Source organism: Moschus berezovskii, chromosome 15 (genome assembly GCF_049115385.1).
Source record: "Moschus berezovskii isolate FMDL1 chromosome 15, NW_MosBer_1.0, whole genome shotgun sequence".
Lineage (NCBI taxonomy): Eukaryota > Metazoa > Chordata > Mammalia > Artiodactyla > Moschidae > Moschus > Moschus berezovskii.
In genome coordinates this window covers 52,090,274-52,116,379 of record NC_142474.1, presented here as the reverse complement: position 1 = coordinate 52,116,379, position 26,106 = coordinate 52,090,274, and the positions used below count along the sequence as shown (strand labels likewise).

Below are 26,106 nucleotides of genomic sequence, written 5' to 3'. Positions count from 1 at the left end.
AAAAGAAATGCAAACTTCATTACAAAGGATTTCTTCATAACAGAGTGAACTCCTGTAGAAATGATTCCAGGTTTGGGGGGGTTCATTGGGGAAGTGAAAGTGGTGGTGGGGGGGGGGGGTGGCAGGCATCCATACCGCCTGCTGTGAGTTGAGATAATGGTGTTCCTCCAGCTGGAGTTTTCTTCTTCCCACCTGGGGCTTGGCTTGGAAAAGAGATTAGCCCTGCTCTTGAAAAGGCTTAGGGTACTGAGGTCAAATAGAGCACAGGGTATCTTGGAGTCATAACTGAAACTGCCTTTGGAGACAAAGCCTTTATCTCAGTTCATGTGGATTCTTGCTCAGGAGTTTGGGACTGCCCCCTAAGCAGTGTCAGGATCCCTAACATTAAAACACTCTTGTCCTTGGTTACAGAAAGAACTTTTATTCCCAGAGAAAGAGCAGAGGCAACCAGATCTCTGAGGACAATAGGTTACAGGTGAGGCTAAAATCTCATCAGGTATAGGTACACGAGCATCTGAAGCTGATGCTTGTCAGTGGCAGGGGAAATGTGGGAGGAACTTGCTAGGGTGACTCTGCTTTCCTGGTGCAAGGACCACCCTTTTAGTTAGCAGGCTGATAAATCATCTCTTGTCTGTGAGATCTCACTCCTGGAGATGATGATTGGCTGCCGTGAGAGCTGCTACATCTCTGTTGGAAAGGAAACCATTTCCTCATTACTTTTGGGGTCCTTTCCCCTTGTCTTTCCCCCCAGGTTAGTTAGCAGCTGGACTGAAGACTGAAAGATCTGAAGCAGAGAGAAATAAGCTTCTTAGGAAACATAGAGGCTGCAGCAAAGCCCTGCAGAGTGACAGGTAGCTGGTCAAAATTGCATAGAAAGAAAAATTGCAGTGTTTCTAGTGAGCAAACATACTGTGATAGAAATAAATTGGGACTCATTGAACTCAAAAAATATCTTTTTAAGACAGTTGTTGGGCACCATTTTCCATTTGTCCCTTTGACTCTGAATTCTCCTTTCATGAAGTTTTGGTAACTTAATCCATAGGGATTGCTACACTGCATAAAGTAACTGGACTTTGTTTTTCCTTCCGATAACTTCCTTTTGCGTTATGTTCTTGGTGATATATGAGATTATGTGCATGAAACAGTTATAAATGATAAAGAGCTACCAAGTGACTTAGTATTAATTTAAATATATATTGCCAAAACATATGTGAGCATGTAAGCAGATTGGAAAAAAGACTATCCTAAAAGTTTGTCTCCTTGAAATAAAGGTTTAGCTCTTTGAATCTCAGTGTAATAAGGTGCTTGCTGTGACCTAGATTTGGGGTATAATTATATAGGCATCATGAACCCTAAGGTGCCCCATTGATCCTGTCACAGAAGGATAACCAGGATCTTTGGCATGAATGCTGAGTCAGACACTATATTTTCCCCTGGATAATTTATTCTCTATTCCGTTAGAACCACGTTCATATTTTGTGACCATTTAAAAATAAGCATAAGCCACCCTGGCATTACTAAATACTTAATAGATTAAAGTTTCACTGGAGGATTTGCAGAAATGCAGGGTAGGTGGTAACAATAAGTCTGTGTTACATTAAATCATTTGAAAGTACTCCTTTTCAGTGTTTCCTTCTTACCATGTGTAGTTGTTTTGTTAAGCAGGTGACTCGCATCTGTATTCATTACTTGTCTGTGGCGAGAGTTCGTGTATAATCGGTATTGGAATGGTGTTTTGTCAATAAAACCGGGTTCTATTTAAAAATATAATTAGGTTTTTTCCCTGTCCTTGAATTAAAAATAATTTCCATGTAATTTTGAAAACCTTAGATTTAAACATTTTCACAAACTGTATGTGATGAAGACTTTAAAGTACTTGGGAAACACCTGGTACTTTGAGGTGGTCTTAATGAGATTTAAATATTTTAGAGGTTGAAATGTGAACATTTTACATAAAGAAAAGGATTCTTTTTTTTTTTTTAATTAAGAGAGTGTCAGAGATTTTATTATAGATTGAATTAGGAACCCTCCCAGAGTTCATAGGTTGAAGCCCTAATTGCCAATCTGACTGTACTTGGCAGTTAAGGTAGTAAAGGGGTTCAGTTCAGTTCAGTCGCCCAGTCGTGTCCGACTCTCCGCGACCCCATGAATCACAGCACGCCAGGCCCCCCTATCCATCACCAACTCCAAGAGTTCACTCAAACCCATGTCCACAGAGTCGGTGATGCCATCCAGCCATCTCACTCTCGGTCGTCCACTTCTCCTCCCGTCCCCAACCTTTCCCAGCATCAGAGTCTTTTCCAGTGAGTCAACTCGTCGCATGAGGTGGCCAAAGTATTGCAGTTTCAGCTTTAGCATCAGTCCTTCCAATGAACACCCAGGATCGATCTCCCTTAGAATGGACTGGTTGGATCTCCTTGCGGTACAAGGGACTCTCAAGAGTCTTCTCCAACACCACAGTTCAAAAGCATCAATTCTTCGGCAATCAGCCTTCTTCACAGTCCAACTCTCACATCCATACATGACCACGGGAAAAACCATAGCCTTGACTAGACGGACCTTTGTTGGCAAAGTAATGTCTCTGCTTTTTAATATATTATCAAGGTTGGTCATAACTCTCCGTTAAGGTTAAATGAGGTCATAAGAGTGGGGACCTAATCTGCTGCCCCTATAAAGAAGATGCCCCAAGAATGTACATGCATAAGAAATAGGCCATTGAGAGGACAGTGGGGAGAAGGTAGGTGTCCCTGAGCCAAGAAGAGAGATCTCAGCAGGAAACAACCCTACCAGCACCATGGCCTTGAACTTCCAGCATCCAGACTGTGAGAAAATACATTTCTGTTGTTCTGTTATGGTAGCCCTAGTAAACTAATACAATTGTCTACATATGTAGACAGTTGGGCTTGAAAGTAAATCTATTTTTTTCTTTAAAAAATATTATTTTTAATTTTAATATAATTTTAAAAGGTTTTTTAAAATAACTGTAAAAGGCCTATTTTTAACTTTTAACTTTTTAAATTTTAATGTTTAAACTTTCTTGGGAATTCCCTGGCAGTCCATGGTTAGGACTCAGGATTTTCATTGCTGAGGAGCCAGGTTCAATCCCTGGTTCGAGAACAAAGATCCCACAAGCTGAATGGTGCAGCCGAAACAAAAATTTTAATTAAAAAGATAATAAGCATTCTTACTGATAAGTAACATAGATACTGAAAAATACACAAATTGTAAGTGTTCAGTCTGAGATCTCACAAAGTGAACCAACTGCCAGGTCAAGAAATAGGTATCAGTATTACTAGCACCCAAGATGACCCCTTTGACCTCTATCAGTAATTCTTCCTTCATGCTAAAGGTAAGCAAACACTGTCCCTCCTTCTGAGACCATAATTCACTTGGCCTCTTTTGTGGATTTTGTATAAATGGAGTTATTTTCTGACTAAATTCTTTCATTCGACCTTCAGTTCAGTTCAGTTCAGTCGCTCAGTCGTGTCCAACTCTTTGCGACCCCATGAATCACAGCATGCCAGGCCTCCCTGTCCATCACCAACTCCCGGAGTTCACTCAAACTCATGTCCATCGAGTCAGTGATGCCATCCAGCCATCTCATTCTCTGTCGTCCCCTTCTCCTCCCGCCCCCAATCCTTCCCAGCATCAGAGTCTTTTCCAGTGAGTCAACTCGTCGTATGAGGTGGCCAAAGTATTGCAGTTTCAGCTTTAGCATCAGCCCTTCCAATGAACACCCAGGGTTGATCTCCCTTAGAATGGACTGGTTGGATCTCCTTGCAGTCCAAGGGACTCTCAAGAGTCTTCTCCAACACCACAGTTCAAAAGCATCAATTCTTCGGCGATCAGCCTTCTTCACAGTCCAACTCTCACATCCATACATGACCACTGGAAAAACCATAGCCTTGACTAGACGACCTTACCATTGTTATATTCATTGATGTTGTATGTTTCAATAACTGGCTTATTTTCCTTGCTGTACAGTATTTCATTGGGTGAACATGCCACAACTGGTTTATCTCCTCTACTGTTGCTGGATTTTGAGTCATTTCCAGTTGGGGTTATTGAGAGCCATGCTGTGACATGCATTCCTGTATCTTCCTGTGATCTTACATGTGAATACATTGTTGTTCATTGAATAGACTGCTAGGTTATATGTGCAACTTGAGTAAATACTGCAGAACATTTATCCAAAGGAATGAAGCAATTTGCACTCCCTCAAGCAGTGGAGAACAGTGTTTGTTGCTTCATAGTTTCACCCACACCTGGTATTGTCAATGATTTTTCATTTCAGTCATTCTTACAACAGAGTAGTCATAGCTCATTGTGGTATTCATATCCATGTCCTTGATAACAAAGCCATAGTTTACCTGTGGCTGGATCTAGGGTGCATTGTATGATATAAATATGTGTCATTGTATGGCATAAACTTATATAAATGTATATGTAATATGCATTATAAAATATATAAATACATATGTATAAATTTAGAATCTGAACAATCATATGAGAGTATTTTGTTACTCTCTATGGTAAATGCCCATTAGTCATTGTAATCAGGCCTATAGCTATTTGTTGGAAAATTAGAACTATTGCTTGGAATATGTTGGAACATATTGAAATATGTTAGAAGATGAGAAGGAAAGAAGGCTACATGTAGAAAGGTAAAAGCATGGTTTCTTTTCCCCAAACTTTTAGTTGTATATTTCTGACCATCATATGTTTGTGTTGCTCTAAATAATTCTTTCGGCTTCCCTCATAGCTCAGCTGGTAAAGAATCTGCCTGCAATGCAGGAGGCCCAGTTTCAATTCCTGGGTTGGAAAGATCCCCTGGAGAAGGAACTGGCAGCCCACTCAAGTATTCTTGCCTACAGAATCCTCATGGACAGAGGAGGCTGGCCGGCTACAGTCCAGAAGAGTCGGACACGACTTAGCAACTAAACCACTACCAAATAATTCTTTCAGAAGATTCATTGGCCTTAAGGAACGATTGCCTATAGATATGTTTCTGCTTTAGGTCCACAAACAGGATAACAGCTACTGTAAAAGAACTTTTCTAGATCAGAACGCCACTGTGTTGGTTGACCAGTTCACCCTAAGCTAACCAAATAATGCAGCTTCTGGTTCTTCACATCATTGACCTGTTTAAAGTCCATGATATTCCGAAGATGGGGATGAGAGGCTCTTTCCCTCATGAGCTTAGTTCATTTCTCCCAGGACGTGGTTTCCATGCTGAAGCTCAGGGAAGGGTCTGAGTTCTTATCAGTGAGTGTCACTGTTCACTGAGGTTCACATCACAGTCGTGGTCCACACAGATTGTTGGCTGTGTGTCACTGATATCAGTGGGGCTTCCCATAGGCTGTGTAAGGTTCTACTTTGTGTAAGGTTGTTGCGAACTAGCAGCCTAGATGACCTTCAGTTCAGTTCAGTTCGGTCGCTCAGTCATGTCCGACTCTTTGCGACCCCATGAATCACAGCACACCAGGCCTCCCTGTCCATCACCAACTCCAGAGTTCACTCAAACTCATGTCCATCGAGTTGGTGATGCCATCCAGCCATCTCATTCTGTCATCCCCTTCTCCTCCCACCCCCAATCCTTCCCAGCATCAGAGTCTTTTCCAGTGAGTCAACTCTTCGCATGAGGTGGCCAAAGTATTGGAGTTTCAGCTTTAGCATCAGTCCTTCCAATGAACACCCAGGATTGATCTCCTTTAGAATGGACTGGTTGGATCTCTTTGTAGTCCAAGGGACTCTCAAGAGTCTTCTCCAGCCTTGGATATCAAATATTTCAAATATTGAACTCCTTTTTGGAAACTGCAAGGAGGAACATCAATTAGAAGGAAAGTTAACTGTGGTTGAGCTGTTTGCTTTTTAAGTCTCATTCCTTGGTGTTGTACTTAAAATGTTACCGAGATGCAAGATAGTTTCACTACATACTGAACTTAGAATTTTCATAGTTCTATGTTATATAAATTATGATGTTAGCAAATTTATATCAAAGGTTTTTCTTCAAGAAGAAGATTAATTTTTACTGTCAGTTTGACTTCCTTTGTAAATAGGTATGGGTATGAGAGACAGGCTAATATAGAAAATGCCAGCGAAGGTATTTTTGACTAGTTAGAATTCACCCCTAGATATGATTAGCTTACTTCCTTGTAACTTTAACACATGTAAAAAAGTATGATAATAACTAGGTGAAATGAGGCAGGAAGAGAATTTTTTTTAAATTGGAGGAGCTTAGATGCTTAGATGTAGTCTGCCACTTCAGAGGTAATTTGTGTTAGTATGTGGTGCATAATTAATGCTCTGTGTTAAAGTATCTGCTGTTTACAGCATGCGTTTGGAAAAGGTACTTTCTGTAATTTACAGGGAAGCTATTTTGTATCTTCCTTCTACAACGGATGGCACATCTGCAGTCTAGTCTCATCTTCCCACCAACTGGAACCGTATTTGCGTGGCAGATCTTCCAAGTTTGGATGGAAAGATGTTTAGTGTTGCAGGGTACAGATGTTCTTGCTTCACACGCTCCATACCAGCCTTTTAAAAAGTGAGTTTATACCAACCTTGACATTTGTTTCAATAGATCTTTGATATTCATTTAAAAAAAGAGAGAAGCAGGATAGTGATAAGAGCCTGGGCTCCGAAGCCAGTCTGAGTCTGGATTCTGCCTCTGTTATTTACTAGCTGGCCCTTGGACGAGTGGCTTCATCTCTGTGTGCTGAGCATCCTCATCTGGGAAACAGTGACCACCTCAAAAGTTGGTTGTAAGGATCACATGAGTAAAAACTGGTAAATTGCTTAGGACGGTACCTGCCATCTAGTTAATACTGGTTTGTTGTTGTTCAGTCACTAAGTCATGACTCATTGTGACTCCATGGACTGCAGCACACCAGGCTCCTCTGTCCTCCAGTGTTGCCCAGGGTTTGTTCAAATTCACGTCCATAGAGTCAGTGATGCTATCTAACCATCTTGTCCTCTGCCACCCCTTTCTCCTTTTGCCTTCAATCTTTCCCAGCATCAGGGTCTTTTCCAGTGAGTCTGCTCTTCGCATCAGGTGGCCAAAGTGTTGGAGTTTCAGCTTCAGCATCAGTCCTGCCAATGAATGTTCAGGGTTGATTTCCATTAGGATTGATCTCCTTTCTGTCCAAAGCACTCTAAAGAGTCTTCTCCAGCACCACACTTCGAAAGCATCAATTCTTTGGTGCTCTGCCTTCTTTACAAAATACTGTTTAAGAGTTTATTATTCTTACTTATAAACATTATTCCATATTTAGAACATTAGTTAAAACCTGAATAAGAAATAGACCATGGCAGAGGAAATTATAATGGTTGTTGACTGTTATGATTATTTACTGTATATTCTATTTATAGCTCCATTTTACAAATGAGACAAATAAGACCCAGAGAGGTAACTCATCCAGTCTCATGGGAGGTAAGTTTGGAATCCAGGGGGCTGATTCTGAATCTGTGCTGTTATTGATGATGCTACACTCCTTTGTAACAAAGGTCAAAATGAAAAACAATTGCAAGTGCTTCCTTCTTTCAGCCAAAGAAGACGTGGAGAAAGATTCCTACCAGTGTTTTAGGATGAATCCAAAGGTATTCTTTTAACTTCCTTCCTTATAGGAAGGTGAGGATGTCACTAGCATTGTCAGTTTTCCCTAGCATCATGATTTTAAAAAAGAAGACAGTGTCATTTCCCTCTTCTCTCCTCAAAAGTTGCTCAGATTCCCAGTTGGTGTCACCATTTTTGCAGACTCTGTCACTCTTACTGGTCCCTGAGAAGTATGATTGGAAGACTGTCTATTTTTTCCTTCCTACTACGAAAGTCACAGAAACAGGCACTTTTTAGAATTGTGAAAGTCTGTTTTTTTCCCTCCGTTTTTGAAAAAATAAATTTGAAAATGAACTCAACTCTGAATCACCTGCAGTATCATGCCAGTTGGTTTTGAGGTTTAACTGAGGCTGATGTTGGCCCATAAATCATTCTTACTGTGAATCTGAGTAAAGTTAGACACATATACAGCACCTGGGTTTAACATCAGATTCTTTTAGAAATGTTTTTTTTTTTTTTTGGTTCATTAGGGCCTGTGCTTTGTAAATAGGCACTTTAATTTTAATTTACTAAGGGGGGGAAAGTGTTAAACATGACATATAGGCACCATAATTAGAATTAATGAAGATTCCTGCTCAGAGTGTTCATGTCCTAAAAGTTATTTAATATATCAAGCTGTGGTTATCCTGGATTTATTATTAAGATAATTAAGATATCCAGGCTGTCTTTGATTATAGTATAAACTGTTTGTACTCTTTGGCTCTGTGCTGTGCACAGATCCATCAATAAGAGAACTTCATTTCTCATAATAATAAACCTGGAAAAGCTACAGTTGTTAAAATCCTTTGCATTTCGTGCCCAGCATAAATTTCTAGTTGATGAAGATAATTAAGTTTTCATAGAAATTGGCTGTTTCCTCCCAACTTCATCTAAAGAAAGGAAAAAATAAATCTGAGTTCTGTTGTCAGAGATGGGGAGGGAGAGAGAAGAGGAGAGCTGGTCATTTATTTTTACATCGGTACCTAAGCAAGTAAATTAATCTACTGGAAGAAAAATAGGAGGGTAGAAGCAGCAAAGCCTGCTGGCATTGAAGGATAGAACATTTGTGCTGTTCTTTTTAGGAGATTGTGCAAGAATGGCTAATTGTATAAATTCTTGGATTCTGCCAAGGTCAGGAGGAACTATGTACATCTGCAAAGAAGTGCTAGTCATCAAAGTGAAAAGCAGCTTGTGGGGGGTGGCAGTGTTAGTAACTGCTTCTTCAGTCCCATTACTTCTCTCTTCTACCCTCTTCTCCTCTTCTTCCTCTCTTGGTAATTCTTCATTTTCTTAAAGACATGTTCTCCCTGGTTATGTTCATATACCTGACAGTATTCCTAGGATGAACACCAAATGCTATGGGGATAACTGCCAGCTAGCTTTATTTTAATGATCTCACAGCCTGGCAGCATTCATTCGGGGTTCAGGGTACCCCATCCTCCAAACTCTCGGCTGTACTCTGCCAAGTGTATCCAGGACTCACCAGCTCTTCCCACTGATAATTTTGATAGGTCACCCTCAAGTACCAACTGGGCTTCCCTGGTGGCTCATATGGTAAAGTATCTGCCTGGGACGCAGGACACCTGGGTTCAATCCCTGGGTTGGGAAGATCCCTTGGAGATAGGAATGGCTACCCACTCCAATATTCTTGCCTAGAGAATTCCATGGATAGAGGATCCTGGAGGGCTATAGTCCATACGGTCACAAAGAGTTGAACACAACTGAGTGACTAACACACACAAGAGTACCAACTGGAGTCCTTTGTGCAGAAAGTTGAACCTTCCGTTCCATTCCGTACAGTCGCTCAGTCGTGTCCAACTCTTTGCGACCCCGTGGACTGTAGCCTACCAGGCTTCTCTGCCCATGGGATTCTCCAGGCAAGAGTACTGGAGTGGGTTACCATTTCCTTCTCCAGGGGATCTTCCCGACCCAGGGATCGAACCCGGGTCTCCCGCATTGGAGGCAGACGCTTTAACCTCTGAGCCACCTAGAAATCAACAAGTCTTCTTGGACTTTGCAAGAAGCATAATTATTTGGAGGGAGTGGGTGGGAGGAGGTTCAAGAGGAAGAACTTTGCAACTAATCCCGGATTTTGCTCATCAACCTATGTATGCTGCTATTGTCAGGAAGTAATCCTGTCACGTATAAGGGCTTCAGGATACAAATCAGGATGACAAAATGGAATGAACCACACATTTAACAGAAGGTTGAATGACGCTTTTCGGAACACGGTATTCTAAACACATTCCATTGCTTTCCAGTACCATCTTCTTGGAGCTGCTATTTTAGACCTTTACTTCGTTCCGATTGGCTTTAAATATGAATGATTAATCACAGAGACACACAGTCTATTTTTTAGTTTTGTTTTGCAGAAGATAGATTAAACTGTGATAATGATTACAGACTCCAGGCCTATGTGGACTGATATGTTTAAGGTTGGGTAAATCTCTCAGCCCTGAAATACTGGCTTGTTGCCGTGTTAGGCTGTATTCATCACAAACACAACTATAAATAATAATGCAGTAGATTTATTGCCACTGTGATTTCCTGTAAATGTCTTTATATCTTATTAAGCATTCATTTAGATTTTGTGAATGGCAGAATTGGTTCTGAGTTCTCTTATGAACTCTTAAATATGGCAGTATAAAAATATTGAGCCTTAAAAAAATTTTGCTGTCCTTTCCATGGTATATGCCTTTATGTTACTGAGAATGTTGTACATTTTTCTTTGAGTTGACATAAGTAATTTAGAAAGTATTTTTTAAAAGTTCGATTTTGTACTTCAACAAATCACTAGCCTTAACATGTCTTTTTACAAAATTTGTTTTGAATTAGAGGATGATTGATTTACAATATGGTATTGATTTCTGCCATACATTAACATGAATCAGCCACAGGTATACATATGTTCCCTGCCTCTTGAACCTCCCTCCCATCTCCCACCCCATCCCACCCCTCTAGGTAGTCACAGAGCACCCGACTGAGCTCCCTGCATCATACAGCAAGTTCCCACTGGCTGTTTTACATATGGCTATGGTTTTTCCCGTGGTCATGTATGGATGTGAGAGTTGGACTATGAAGAAAGCTGAGTGCCGGAGAATTGATGCTTTTGAACTGTGGTGCTGGAGAAGACTCTTGAGAGTCCCTTGGACTGCAAGGAGATCCAACCAGTCCATTCTAAAGGAGATCAGTCCTGGGTGTTCATTGGAAGGACTGATGCTAAAGCTGAAACTCCAATACTTTGGCCACCTCATGCGACAAGCTGACTCACTGGAAAAGACTCTGATGCTGGGCAGGATTGGGGGCGGGAGGAGAAGGGGACAACAGAGAATGAGATGGCTGTGTAGCATCAACCGACTCGATGGACTTGAGTTTGAGTGAACTCAAACTCCGGGAGCTGGTGATGGACAGGGATGCCTGGCGTGCTGTGATTCATGGGGTCGCAAAGAGTCGGACATGACTGAGTGACTGAACCGAACTGAATGTATATGTTTCCATGCTACTCTCTCAATTCATCCCACCATCTCCTTCCCCAACTATGTCCACAATTCTGTTCTCTGTCTGAATCTCCATTGCTTCCTTGCGAATTGGTTCATCAATCTTTTTGAAGATAGTTTTTGTAGGGAAACAAGGGCATGGTTCTATACCAGTCTTCCTCATTTTCAGTTTGTTTTCATGTATTTCGAACACTTACCCTGTAAACTAGGTATGATTAAGGTTCCTCATTATTAAAATAATTTTGTGGATTGACACAGTTTTTTATCTTTGCCTATCTTTTCCCCACAGAGTTAAAAATATCAGTTTACAACCCAGAATCATTTCTGCAGGTGTTCTGAGAATTTAGACTCTGAGATACGTTTCAAATTATAATATACTTTTCCTTTTATGCCCCATTTTCTTCCATTATTATTTTGTCTTCTGCTTGACCAGTCCATGCAAAGTCCTAGCTAAACCCCCAGAATTAATTGAGAACATACAAGTGATCTAATATGAAGTAATTAGAATGACTAATAAAATAGGTTTCCATTAAGCGGTGAATTTCCAAGAAGTGTGTGTTTCAGCTGAACCCTGAACTTAAGGAGTCATATTGAAATGGTTAGTTACTTCCCTCCAGGTTAATGATTCGCATGTCTCAGGTCTTCACAGGCATCATACCCAAGTCTGGTCCAACCAAGAAATAGTTCTCTTTTCCCTGCTCTGTCTTTCATAGATGTAAATTTCATCAGCATCTTTGTTCTCTATTGACACGTTTTGAAGTCTTCATACCTGATGATTATCAGATGCTAAGGGAATCCTCTTTGAGAGTTTGACTGATGTCTTGAAAATATTTTCAGTAGTTTAACAATTACGTATTCCCATCTTATCATTTTTCCACATTCGTGACCAAGGGTGTATCTTTATTGCAAAGACTTGAGATGGAGAAAAGGAACTGATTGCCCCAGCCCTTCCCCGGAGCTTATCACAATGCTTCCTTTCACCCTCTGCTTATTTTAGAGTTTGAGGATAAAGGAGAGGGAAAAAAAAACAGGAAAATGATTCACTGGGGGAGGGGAGAACTTTTATAGAGTCTTCTATTGACTTGTAATTGGGAGAAAATAGAAAATTCTTCAGGAGGTCCCTTGCTACCATTTCATCATCTATGTCATCCCTGTAAGCTAGTTCTGAATTTGAGGTTTATTTTGACTTAGGGCTTTACATCTCCCTTCATATTTTCTTATGTCTTTGATACACATAGAAAAGTACCAATTTCCACTCCTTCTTATACTTGACATCTGGTGATAGGAGAGCCCAGGAGACAGCTTGACTCTTTGGACTTCTGACAAGGACACTTGAGCTAGACTGTTTTTCCTCTCCATCCTGAGTGTCTGGGCATTGTGACCTCACCAGTTCCTCTTTCCTGGAAAGCGCTACTTTCTCTGACTCAGGGGTCTTTTTCATGTAGATGTAACCTTGAGGTTTATTCCCACGAGAAGATTTATTGATTTCTTTGGTCCAGGTGCTGTATCTGAAAATTGAAAAATGGCCAACCACTTTTTTTTTTTTTTAAAGCAACCCTCCTCACCCAAAACAAGGAAGCAAACTTTTCATTTTAAATAAAAATAATGTGGATAATGTATTCCTTTGCTGGAGCTCTCGTAACAAAGTATTGCACACTGGGTGGCTTAAACAACAGAAATTTATTGTCTCACAGTTCTGGAGGCTAAGAATCTGAGATCAAGGTGTTGGCAAGGAAGGAAGAAGTTGTTCCAGGCCTCTTTCCTTGGCTTGTAGGTGGCTATTTTCATGTTCACATGGTGTTCTCTCTGTTGTGTGTCTGTCTACAATTCCCCTTTTTATAAGGGCATCAGTCATACTGGATTAGGGCCCATCCTAATGACCTCATTTTAACTTAATTACCTCTCTAAAGACCCTGTCTCCGAATAAAGTCATATTCTGAAGTGTTGGGGGACAGGACTTCAACATATGAATTTGGTAGGGACATAATCCAACCTGTAACTGATAGAAACACTTATATAATTCAGTTCACTTCAGTTGCTCAGTTGTGTCCGACTCTTTGTGACCCCATGAATCACAGCACGCCAGGCCTCCCTGTTCATCACCAACTTCCAGAGCTCACTCAAACTCATGTCCATCGAGTCGGTGATGCCATCCAGCCATCTCATTCTCTGTCGTCCCCGTCTCCTCCCACCCCCAATCCCTCCCAGCATCAGACTCTTTTCCAGTGAGTCAACTCGTCGCATGAGGTGGCCAAAGTATTGGAGTTTCTATAATTAGCTTCATATATAATTTGTTTCCTTATAGCTTGAGTTTTTCACATGATAATAGACTTACGCTAAAAAGCACTGATGCCAAAACTGACAGAAAAACATATTTTTGCTAGAATATTAAAGGAATAAAGAGATGCATTTCCCTCTTTACGTCAATGATTGATGTAGAAATGAAACAACCATGTAGTTTTGCAATCAACCTAATAAACTAACATCTTAATTATGAACCCACTTTAATTTTCTGTATCATTTCATGAACTTTTATTTAGATGATTCAGTTTCTTCAGAGTATAAGATCTGTTCCTAAGGCTTTGATCCCTTATAGTCAAGGACATGGCCAATATCTGTAAAATGATAAAAGGCTTGAGGCTTTTAAAGATTCAACTTCTCGGTATAACCCAGAATCCAGTTCTCACTTTAGCATATGGGTAAAATGTGCATAAACTGTTGCACATCCACAGTAGATGTTTTCTTTGCACTTAGCTTCATGACAGCCACGAGTACACAGACATAGACATTTATAGATGTATGTGTAAATGTGGGTTCTGTGACTTAAGTTTTCCTTTTACCCTTTCCCTCTCATTTAAAAGCAGCTATATTTTAAAATATAATCTTACACCTAAATCATACGTGTCAAGATTGGAGCTACTATTTTAAAGTAATTTCTGTACTTGCATTTCTCACAGTGAATTATTGTTCATTGCATTCTTGCAGTTATGATTTCAAGCTTATAGATGTTTAATACCAAGAAAAATGAGGAATTAACGTCCTCATTTAATCTTTCTCTCTGACAATTACAGGGAGAGCTGCAGCAAGGAGAAAAGCCACATGGTGGGGCAGAATGCCCTGTTATGTGTTAGTTACTCGTGGGGAAAAAAGAAAAAAAATCAAAGATCATAGGTCTTCTCTTGCTGATTTATTTGAGGATGCTTACTGGCTTGCCAAGGTGAGGCTTATATAGAAGAACATTATTTACTTTCTTCTAAGTCTGATTTCAAGTGGTGTTCCTTTACTAAGCAGGATGTGTTTAAGGAGTCCAGACGAAATCTCTACGAAAGATTTCACAGTCAAGTGTGTTGTTAGGATCGAAGCTGGACATGTGCATTTTTATTTTTAAATTTATTTGTCTGTGTCGGGTCTTAGTTGTGGCACTCGGGATCTTGTTGCATCATGTGGGATCTGTCGTCATGGTGCACAGACTCTCGAGTGAGGCACATGGGCTTCAGAGTGCATGGTCTCAGTAGTTGGGGCACTCAGGCTTAACTTGTTCCTCGGTGTGTGGGATCCTAGCTCCCCAGCCAGGTATTGAACCCACGTCCCCTGCATTGCAAGGTGAATTTTTAAGCACGGGACTACCAGGGAAGTCCTAGGACATGTGCATTTTGGAAATAGTTCACAAGGGGTTCTGATGTTCTCTCATGATCAAGTACTATTACCTGAGAGGAATCAAGGGGTCAGAATGGATCATGAAGGAAAAAATTAGGTTGACAGTGACTACTCGGAAAGTGGTAAACCAAGGCATGACTTACTGACATAGAAATGACCGTTCCTGAACTTGTGGTATGTACTACAGTAGAAGAACAGAAGAAAATCCTGTGTGAGTCCTGAGGAAGTGATCTTTTATTCTGAATAGTAAGGAGAGAGAGCATCTGAGCATGTATCACCCAAATAGTTTTCAATTTAAAATTTCAATTTAAATTTCACAACGTAATTTCAAATTGAAATTTTAAGTTAATAACTTGGAATTTCAAAGGTAAGTGTGCAGTGTGTTTCTGAGATGGTAATTACCTTATGCATGTGGAACCTGGGTGTATGGAGAGCTGGATGAAAGGTGAAGTTGGAAGTGAAGGAGTGATCTTGGGGGATCATGGGGTGCAATGGCTTGAAGCAGGCCCTTGTCTTCTTTGAAGAAAGAATTCAGCAAAGAGACAGAGATTGAGCATTTATTAGAACCAAAGTATGTGTGGAAGAACACCCAGGTAGACTCAGAGTGAGTTACGCAGTATAGGAGTGGCTTAAATCACTTATATGGCGGCAGTTTTCTGGGTTCCTTCTGGCCAGTAAACTTGCTCGTGCCCATGTTTGATATGACTCAGGGCCCTCTCCCGTGTCCATGTGTATCTTTCAGCCAAGATGGATTCCAGTGCAAGGGTTTCTGGAAGCTTGACAGGACACATTATGGGCTGTCACCCCCTTCTCTTCTCTGACCTGTGAGGATCTATTCTGTGGGCTGTGTGGTCTGGGCAGTCTCCTTGACCACAAGAGTGAGAAAAATGTGGTTGCCTTATCTTTTTACTCAAGCAGGGCTCTGCTCCTGCTGTGTCTTTATCAAGAAGTGTCAACCAGCAGGAGCCTGGGACCCAGCTAACTCCTGCCTCAGGAGGGCACCAGACCCCAGTGGCCTCTCTGTCATGATGGGTTACGGTGTGTTGTCCTGAGGTGTGAAAAGGTTTACAAAAATGCACTGATGAGTTGGCTAATTGGAAAAGCAATCAGTGTCAAAGAAACTATTTGAATAAAGATGATAGTGATCACTAACATTTATTGAATGCGACGATGTGTGACTCTGATAGGCACTTTATTTCATCGTTAACACAGCTCACTGAGATGGGCACCATTAGGACCCCCATTTAAGATAGGATGAGTCGAAGTTTAGATAGAATAGTAATTTGCTCATGGCAGAACGTGAAGAGGAACTAAAAAGCCTCTTGATGAAAGTGAAAAGTTTGGCTTGAAGCTGAACATTCAGAAAACAAAGATCATGGCATCTGATCCCATCACTTCATGGGAAATAGATGGGGAAACAGTGGAAACTGTGTCAGACTTTATTTTTGGGGGGCTCCAAAATCACTGTGGATGCTGATTGCAGCCGTGAAATTAAAAGATGCTTGCTCCTTGGAAGGAAAGTTATGACCAACCTAGATAGTATATTAAAAAGCAGAGACATTACTTTGCCAACAAAGGTCCGTCTAGTCAAGGCTGTGGTATTTTCAGTGGTCATGTATGGATGTGAAATTGGACTGTGAAGAAAACTGAGCACCGAAGAATTGATGCTTTTGAACTGTGGTGCTGGAGAAGACTCTTGAGAGTCCCTTGGACTGCAAGGAGATCCAACCAGTCCATTGTAAAGGAGATCAATCCTGGGTGTTCATTGGAAGGACTGATGCTAAAGCTGAAACTCCAATACTTTGGCCACCTCATGCGAAGAGTTGACTCACTGGAAAAGAGTCTGATGCTGGGAGGGATTGGAGGGCGGGAGGAGACGGGGATGACAGAGAATGAGATGGCTGGATGGCATCACCGACTTGATGGACGTGAGTTTGAGTGAACTCTGGAGTTGGTGATGGACAGGGAGGCCTTGCATGCTGTGATTCATGGGGTCTCAAAGAGTCGGACACGACTGAACGACTGAACTGAGCTGATACACTTTAAAAGTACATAGTATTTATTAGGTCAAATTGGTGTCCTCTTGGAAATGTTTAGGTGTTTGTTGGGCAATTAGAAACTTTAGACAATAGTGATGATGCTCAAAGTTAAGAAAGTGGCATGGCTGTGCTGGGTCATTGGGCTGAAAGCAGCAACTATGACTCTTGACTAAGGGTGTAAGGCAAGGGGTCCAGTCATCCGAGCCAGGACTCTGCAAAGACTGAACATAGCCTTGGGTCCCAAGGGCTGAGGTGGCCTCAGGGTCCAGCACAATCAAAGACTCAGGAGGGTCATTTGTTTTGTATTGAACGTATATGGAGAGAGAGAAAGGTGTTCACAGTTAGGAAATCTGAGTGGAGGTTATACAGGTATTACTTTTAAAATTTTATTGAAATATAGTTGATTTGCAGTGTTGTGTTTAACTTCTGTACAGTAAAGTGTCTCAGGTATACGTACATACATTCTTTTTCTTATTTTTTTCTATTATGTTTTATCACAGGATTTAAATATTGTTCTCTGTGCTATACATTAGGACCTTGTTGTTTATCTATTCCCTATATAATTGTTTGCATCTGCTAATCCCAAGCTCCCACTCCATCTCTCCTCCAACCCCCTCCTTCTTGGCAACCACCTGTCTGTTGTCTATGTCTGTGAGTCTGTTTCTGTCTCATAAATAAGTTAATTTGTGTCACATTTTAGGTTCTACACGTAAGTGATATGGTATTTGTCTTTCTCTGTTTGACATAACTTCACTTAGTGTAATAATCTTCAGGTCCATCCATGTTGTTGCAGTTGGCATTATTTCATTCTTTTTTGTGGCTGAGAAATATTCCTGTGTGTGTGTGTGTGTGTGTATACCACATCTTTATTCATTTGTTGATGGACATTTAGGTTGTTTCCATGTCTTGGCTATTGTAAATGATGCTGCTATGAACATTGGGGTGCATGCATCTTTTTGAATTTCTGTTTTATGTGGATATATGGCCAGGATTGGGATTGCTGGATCATATGGTAATTTTATTTCTAGTTGTTTTTTTTTTTTGAGGAACCTCTATACAGTTCTCCATAGTCGCTGCATCAGTTTACATTCCCACCAATAGTGTTGGAGGGTTCCATTTTTGCCACACCCTCCCCAACATTTGTTGTTTGTAGGCTTTTTAATGATGGCTATTCTCACCAGTGTAAAGTATGACCTCATTCTGGTTTTGATTTATGCAGGTATTATTAATTGTGTTTGTCTTTTACTTTTTCTGTAGGTTTGAGAAATTTCAAAATAGCTAGGGGCAAGAGGAAGACTTAAGGTGGGAAGATCTGGGCAGGGTGTGAGGTTGAATAAAGGGCTAAAGCTCTTGTGAGAGAGAACAGGACCCCAGGACCAGGGTCAGAGTGGTTGCTGGTGAAGGCCTGCCCCACTAGGAGTGCAGAGAACAAGCAGTGTCAGACCCTCAGGGAGTCCATAGCCGTGACCTGCCTGCCACCTCCTCAGAGACATTTCTCGACTGAAGGACACGACAAAGCAGAGCTGGCAGGCAAAGGTTGATTCTTTCTGTTGGCAACCTGATTAAAAGTTTTGCATTTTAAAAATCCTTTAAAAAAATGATTTAGTGTTGTGCTAATTTCTGCTGTACAACAAAGTGAATCAGCTATATGTATACATATATCCCATCCATCTTGGACCTCTCTTCCACCCCACCCCCTAATTCCACCCCTCTGGGTCATCATAGAGCACCAAGCTTAGTTTTCCAACAGATAAAATAAAACCACATGCCAACGCAATAAAAATAGATTTTCCTCATTGTCATCAAGTTGAAGGATACAGCGTTTATAGCCCCTAAACAGCTGTTGCTGTGAATGCCATGTTGTGGCTTTTTCAGTGAATTTGTGCAAACCCTTTAAACAGGTTCTCCAACAGCGGTTTCCCCTGGAGTAGGAGGAGTCCTCAGCAGTCTTAGATGTTGAGAACCAGCCATTCTGTCGCTGCCTTAGGCCATATATTTGTGGGAGAGCAGTTGTTTGAGAAAATGAGGTTATTTGGTTACCAAGAGACACTGCCCTTGACCCTATCTAATTACCCTCTTTTGGAAGAATTGCTTAGTATCTGTTAGACAACTCTGCATGCTAATGGTCTTTGGGGAGCTGTTCACAATATTCCCATAAAACAGTTCAAAACAACCTCACAAGCATTTTCCACAGTTGCTCTCAATTGCAGTTAGTGTCAATTGCAGGAAGCGTCAGCATCCTGAAGCTGTGGTATGTCCTATGAATATAGTAAGCTATTTTAATGATTAAAAAATGATTGTACATAGCCAGATTTTAAAAAATTCTTATTTGTGTATTGGCTGCGCCGGGTCTTTGTTGCTGCATGCAGGCTTTGTCTAGTTGCAGTGAGTAGGGATTACTCTCTACTTGTGGTGTACAGGCTTTTCATTGTGGTGGCTTCTGTTGTTGCGGAGCTCAGGCTCTAGGCATGTGGGCTTCAGTAGTTGCAGTACATGGGCTTCATTTTTCTGTGAAATCTTCACAGACCATGGATTGAACCCATGTCCCTGCATTGGCAGGTGGGTTCTTAAGTGCTGTACCACCAGGGAAGTCCAGCATGTAACCTGATTTTCAAACATGATTATTTCAGGACCACACACCTGTGTTTAGTCTTTTTTATCCAAACAAAAAAATAAAGAGAGAGAAAGCAACTCTGGATTCAGGGTTTGAAGATAATTGACACTTTCTTATGAAATGACGTCTCTGATCATTTTTTGGTTGTTTATGAAAATGACATGAGAATCAGACCAAATTTATCTGTACTTATTGACTCAGACTTTCTCTGTACTAAGTTTACTAGCCCTCAGTTACTCAAAGCTGCTTGTTCATTCATTGATTTCAACAGGCAACATGTCTTTGCCAAGAACGGGGCCAGACAGTGAATAAAATTGCAAGGTTCTTTCCAGTTATAAGTTAAATAAGTCCTAGGTAAGTGCTGCGTGTAATGGACAGCATAGTGACTATAGTTAACAATACCATTATCTGTGTTTGAAAGTGGCTAGGAGAGTTAAGTCAACAGTCTCATCACAAGAAAACAAAAAACTTTACGTGGTGGTAGATATTAACTAGACCTATTGTGGTAATCATGGTGATCACTTCACAGTATATACATACATCAGATCATTATGTTGTACCCCTAAAACAAATCCAATGTGATGTGTCGATTATATCTCAGTGAAATACTAATAACAAGGTGCCTGGATTAAAGTATTAATTTCATTAAATATATTAGTGCTTTAAAGTCCATTGTTAGGAGTTCTGTGATAGAGGTGTGTGCACAGCATGTTGGATACACAGGGAAGGGACTGAATTCTGTCATGGGAAAAGGAGACAGCGTCACCAAGAAGGTCTGGATTGAGGTGGATGTTGAAAGATGGGGAGAAATGTTCTAGGGCGGGGGTCCCCAAACTCTGAGAGCTGATGCCTGATGATCTGAGGTGGAGCTGATGTAATAAAGAGCACAATAGATGTGATGTGCTTGAGTCATCCCCAAACCATCCCCACCACCCCCATGGAAAAACTGTCTTCCATGAAGCCGGTCCCTGATGCCAAAAAGGTTGGGGAGTGGCTGTTCAAGGTGGAGAAATAGGGAAGGATGGACCCGGCCAAAAAGCTTGCCCTGTGTCAAAGCAAAGGTAAAAAAAGGCACATTCCATCTCCTGCGGCTGGTGCGTGGGTGGGTAGATGAGGCCAACCAGGTCTATGGAAGAACAGCACCCCTGCCCCTGTGCGCCCCCTAGAGTGCACTGGTGGTGTCACGTGCCTTTTCCTACCAGAACCACCTCTGTACCGGAGGAAATATTTCCGTATCTTTCCAATAGTTATTCACATCCATCAGTTCAGAATAAACTGTTCCATCTCAACAAACACCAAATAAGGGGTTTCTCTCATAGCTGTCTCTGTAAGTGTGGGGCATTTTAAAGGGCAGGATGGATATTAACAAATGCCATATGCCTTCTTACTTCCCTTCAAGCTGATGTTAGGTTGACCATGGCTGTTTACATTTCTGTGTTTAAAGAGTTGTAGGTTTCTGGGTCACAAATGTGTTTTATTTTAGATTTCATGTCAAAAGCATCTCTTGAGAAAGCTGGGCTCTACATAGAACTTGCTCTTACATCCATAATATGTATGTGACTAGATATGTACATATATATGTATAAATGTGTACATATTTCCAGCGATGTATGACTTTAGAGATAAAAGACGTAATCTAACATTGTTATTAAGGCCATAAGTATTTCTGTTATACGTTAGCAGTGATCAAACTTAAAAAATCAAGGCAGTTCAAATCTGAATTAATGGATAAGCACTTCTATTTAAGTTCCTTTATTTTAATCTCCAGACATAACTCTTCCTGTATATGTGTTGAAGAGATTATATATACTTTCCTCCTTTGAGGGTAGTTACTGGGCACCAGCTCTTTTGCCTTATGAGGTATAGTCCCTGGCAGGAAAGAGGAGGGGAAAAAGTGTTGAGGGTCCCCAGGCCCCTCCAGAGTGAGGGAGAGAAGGAAAGGAATGAACCAAGCTGGGCAGTCCTTTGAGGTCTTATAAACTTCTAGATCCCACTGGCTTCCCATTTTCCTTCCCAATTATCGAAACTGGAACCGGAAAGTTTCTAGAGTCCTGAGGCTAGCCTTATCCCATCCCCTGTTATCCACCCCCACCCTGTTCTTAAAGGAAAAGCTGCTCAATGGCTTAGCGGCTAAAGAATCTGCCTGCAGTGCAAGTGCAAGAGACAAAGGAAACCTGGGTTCGATCCCTGAGTTGGGAAGATCCCTTGGAGAAGGGAATGGCAACCCACTCCAATATTCTTGCCTGAAAAATCCCATGGACGGAGGAGTCTGGCGGGCTACAGTCCATGCAGTCGCAGAGAGTCAACAGGACTGAGCCCTGCTATAGTACTGCAGTATAGCACAGTACCTAGAGTCATTCTTTTGTTGTTTTCAGCCGCTAGTTGTGTCCGACTCTTTGCAACCCATGGACTGCAGCACGCCAGGCTTCCCTGTCCTTCACCATCACCGGGAACTTGCTCACACTCATGTGCATTGAGTCGGTGATGCCATTCAGCCGTCTCATCCTCTGTCTTTCCCAGCATCAGGGTCTTTTCTAAGGAGTCAGCTCTTTGCATCAGGTGGCCAAAAGTTCTGGAGCTTCAGCATCAGTCCTTCCAATGAATACTTAGGGTTGATTTCACTTAGGATGGACTGGTTGGATCTCCTTGCAGTCCAAGGGATTCTCAAGATTCTTCTCCAACACCACAGTTCAAAAGCATCAGTTCTTCAGTACTCAGCCTTTATTGTCCAACTCTCAAATCTATATATCACTACTGGAAAAACCATAGGTTTGACTAAATGGACCTTTGTTGGCAAAGTAATGTCTCTGCTTTTTAATACGCTGTCTAGGTTTGTCATAACTTTTCTTCCAAGGAGCAAGTGTCTTTTAATTTCATGGCTGCAGTGATTTTGGAGCCCAAGAAAATAAAGCCTGTACTGTTTCCATTGTTTCCTCATCTATTTGCCATGAAGTGATGGGACTGGATGCCATAATTTTTGAATGTTGAGTTTTAAGCCAGCGTTTTCACTCTCCTCTTTCACATTCATGGGTGTACCTATGGCTGATTCATATTGATGTTTGGCAGAAAACAACAAAATTCTGTAAAGCAATTATCCTTCAATTAAAAATAAGTAAATTTTTTTTATAAAAAGGCTCTTTAGTTCCTCTTCACTTTCTGCCATAAGGGTGGTGTCATCTGCATATCTGAGGTTGTTAATATTTCTTTTGGCAATCTTGATTCCAGCTTGTGCTTCATCCAGCCCAGCATTTCACATGATGTACTCTGCACAGAAATTAAATAATCAAGGTAACAATATACAGCCTCGACGTACTCCTTTCCTGATTTGGAACCAGTCCACTGTTCCATGTCTGGTTCTAACTGTTACTTCTTGTCCTGCATACAGATTTCTCAGGAGGCAAGTAAGGTGGTCTGGTATTCTCATCTCTTGAAGAATTTTCCACAGTTTGTTGTGATCCACACTGTCAAAGGCTTTGGTGTAGTCAGTGAAGCAAAAGTAGATGTTTTTCTGGAAGTCTCTTATGATCCAATGGATGTTGGCAATTTGATCTCTGGTTCCTCTGCCTTTTCTAAATCCAGCTTGAACATCTAGAAGTTCTTGGTTCACATACTGTTGAAGCCTAGCTTGGAGAAATTTGAGGGTTACTTTGCTAGCATGTCAGGTGAATGCAATTGTGCAGTAGTTTGAGCATTCTTTCGCGTTGCTTTTCTTTGGGATTGGAATGAAAACTGACCTTTTCCAGTCCTGTGGCCAATGCTGAGTTTTCCAAATTTGCTGGCCTATTGAGTGCAGCACTTTCACAGCATCATCTTTGAGGATTTGAAATAGCTCAACTGGAATTCCATTACCTCCAATAGCTTTGTAGTGATGCTTCCTAAGGTCCACTTGACTTCACATTCTAGGATGTCTGGCTCTAGGTGAGTGATCACAATATCATGGTTATCTGAGTCATTAAGAATCATTCTTAGGTTCTATTTTTTTGTTGTTGTTCAGTCCCTAAGTTGCGTCCAACTCATTATGACCCCATGGACTGCAACACACCAGGCTTTACTGTCCTTTAGCATCTTCCAGAGTTATACTTGCTTTACAGCGTTGGGTTGGTTTCTGCTGTACAACAATGTAAATCAGCTGTATGTATACATATATCCCCTCCCTCCCTGCCCACTCCCAGGTCATTACAGGGCACTGAGCTGAGCTCCCTGTGTTATACAGCAGGTTTTCACTAGCTATCTATTTTACACATGGTAGTGTGGGCTTTCCACTTGGCACTAGTAGTAAAGAACCTGCCTGCCAATCAGGAGACACAAGAGACTTGGGTTTGATTCCTGGGTCAGGAAGATCCTCTGGAGAAGGGCATGCCAACCCACTCCAGTATTCTTGCCTGGAGAATCCCATGGACAGCGAAGCCTCATGGGCCATAGTCCATAGGACTGCAAAGAGTTGGACACTCCTGAAGCAAATTAGCGTGCACAGTGTATATAAGTCAGTGCTACTGTTCCAATTTGTCTCACCCTCTCCATCCCCCTCTGTGTTCACAAGTCCATTACTGCGTTTCTATTCCTACCCTGTAAGCAGGAGAACAATGGTATAGATTGGAGATTGGGGGGAGCAGTGTGCAAGGGGGTGGGAGGCCTCCCAGCGTTTTCTCTCTCATTGGGCTACTCAACCCTGTAGCTTGTCTCAGAAATGCTTAGGCTGACTGTGGGAAATTGTATTTATCCTCTTTGAGGCTCTGCTCTTCAGTATCTGTGTGACCTGGGAAAGTCACTGGAACTTTCAGGTGCTCTGGGAAGAAGGATCATAATACAAAAAGGAGCCAGGTAGCTGGTAGGAAAGTCTTTTAGCTTGCTTCTAATATCCATCAGCACAAACACAGCTATAAGGGAAGATCAAACATTCACTAGGTGATTGCAACTTTAAGCCAAGTGTCATATCCCAGCACCTGAGTGCAGACTACCTGCTTACCAAACCATTGAAGCTTCTCAACAAGTTCCCCCAGCCCCACACCCCCACCTGTTCCAAGTAGTGTTTACCTCTAAGCCGCTTTGGTGTGGAAATTCTGGGAGAGCCATTTGTGATGGTTCATGGAAACATTCCACATTCCCATGCACTTGGATTTTGTTGTTGTTGTTGTTGATGATGGTCTGTTTTTTACTTCCTTTGCCAAAGAAAGCTCAAGAGGCTGGTGATCAGGTTGAAGGCACTGCTGCTGAATAAACCAGCTACTGCTGCTGCTGCTGCTGCTAAGTCACTTCAGTTGTGTCCAACTCTGTGTGACCCCATAGACGGCAGCCCACCAGGCTCCCCCGTCCCTGGGATTCTCCAGACAAGAACACTGGAGTGGGTTGCCATTTCCTTCTCCAATGTGTGAAAGTGAAAAGTGAAAGTGAAGTCGCTCAGTCATGTCTGACTCGAGAATTTTTAATCAATACATAATGTGATTTCTCCTCCCCCAGAAATGGGTTCTGAGCAAAGGGTTTTACATCCAAGGACCTTCATTAAGCAAAAATGGGATTTCTGGATGGTAGCTTAGTATAGATTTGAATCCTGCCCCCAGTCTTTTTCCCTCTGAAGTTATATTTCAAGTACACCAATTCCTTCTCATTGCCATTTTGTTCTTTCTCTGACTTCAGCAGCTAAAAAAATCCATTTTTTTTAAAATTGGAGGATAATTGTTTTACAATGTTGTGTTAGTTTGTGCTGTACAACATCATGAATCAGCTATACGTATTCATATATCCCCTCTCTGTTGAGTCTCCCTCCCACTGCCCGCCCCCATCCCACCCCTGTAAGTCATCACAGAGCACCCAACTGAGCTCGCTATGCTATACAGCAGGTTACCACTAATGTGTAAGTAAGTGAAAGTTGCTCAGTTGTGTCCAACTCTTTGCAACCCCATGAACTGTAGCCCGCCAGGCTCCTCTGTCCATGGAATTCTCCGGACAAGAATACTGGAGCAGGTTGCTGTTTCCTTCTCCAGAGGATCTTCCCGACTCAGGAACTGAACCCAGGTCCCTTGTTTTACACATGGTGGTGTATATATGTTAGCGCTACTCTCTCAATTCATCCCACGTTCTCCTTCATAAAATATCCATTTTGTCCCTTCAGTTTTTCACATTTTACTCAAACATTGAATACAAGCTCCCAGTTCTTTTCATTGACATGCTTTCTTCTTTGACTGCTGTTTTTTTAATACCATGAGAGACTGACCTGGGTGATTTAATTGAAAATTAGTTGGTCTATAGACATCCATTTTGAAAAGCAAATGTTATTTTCCTCCAAATGTAAGACCTGAGGAATGATTTTTAACTGTGGCTCCTTTACATAGGCCAGTGGTGATAATTTGACCAGTGCTTGCGCTAGTGGCTCAGATGGTAAAGCGTTTGTCTACAATGCAGAAGACCTGGGTTCGAGCCCTGGGTTGGGAAGATCCCCTGGAGAAGGAAATGACAGTCCACTCCAATATTATTGCCTGGAAAATCCCATGGACAGAGGAGCTTGGTAGGCTACAGTCTATGGGGTCACAAAGAGTCGGACATGAATGAGTGACTTCACTTTCACTTTTCTTTGTGTTTCCTTGCAAAGACCTTATAAAAGCTGCTTAATCTGGAGACTTTATTTTTTCTACAGTCTATTCACAGGCAAGAGATTTTTAAAAAACAACTGTTTTCTTCTGTTCGGTTCATTCAGAATCCCCATCTTAA

At 41.5% G+C, this 26,106-nt stretch overlaps 1 protein-coding gene across 2 annotated transcripts in view; it reads left to right on the top strand.

Moving 5' to 3' along the window:
- The window catches only part of CACNB2 (calcium voltage-gated channel auxiliary subunit beta 2), a 449,947-nt gene that overhangs the window by 14,657 nt on the left and 409,184 nt on the right, over nt 1-26,106 (top strand). The gene's annotated exons all lie outside the window — the stretch shown is intronic.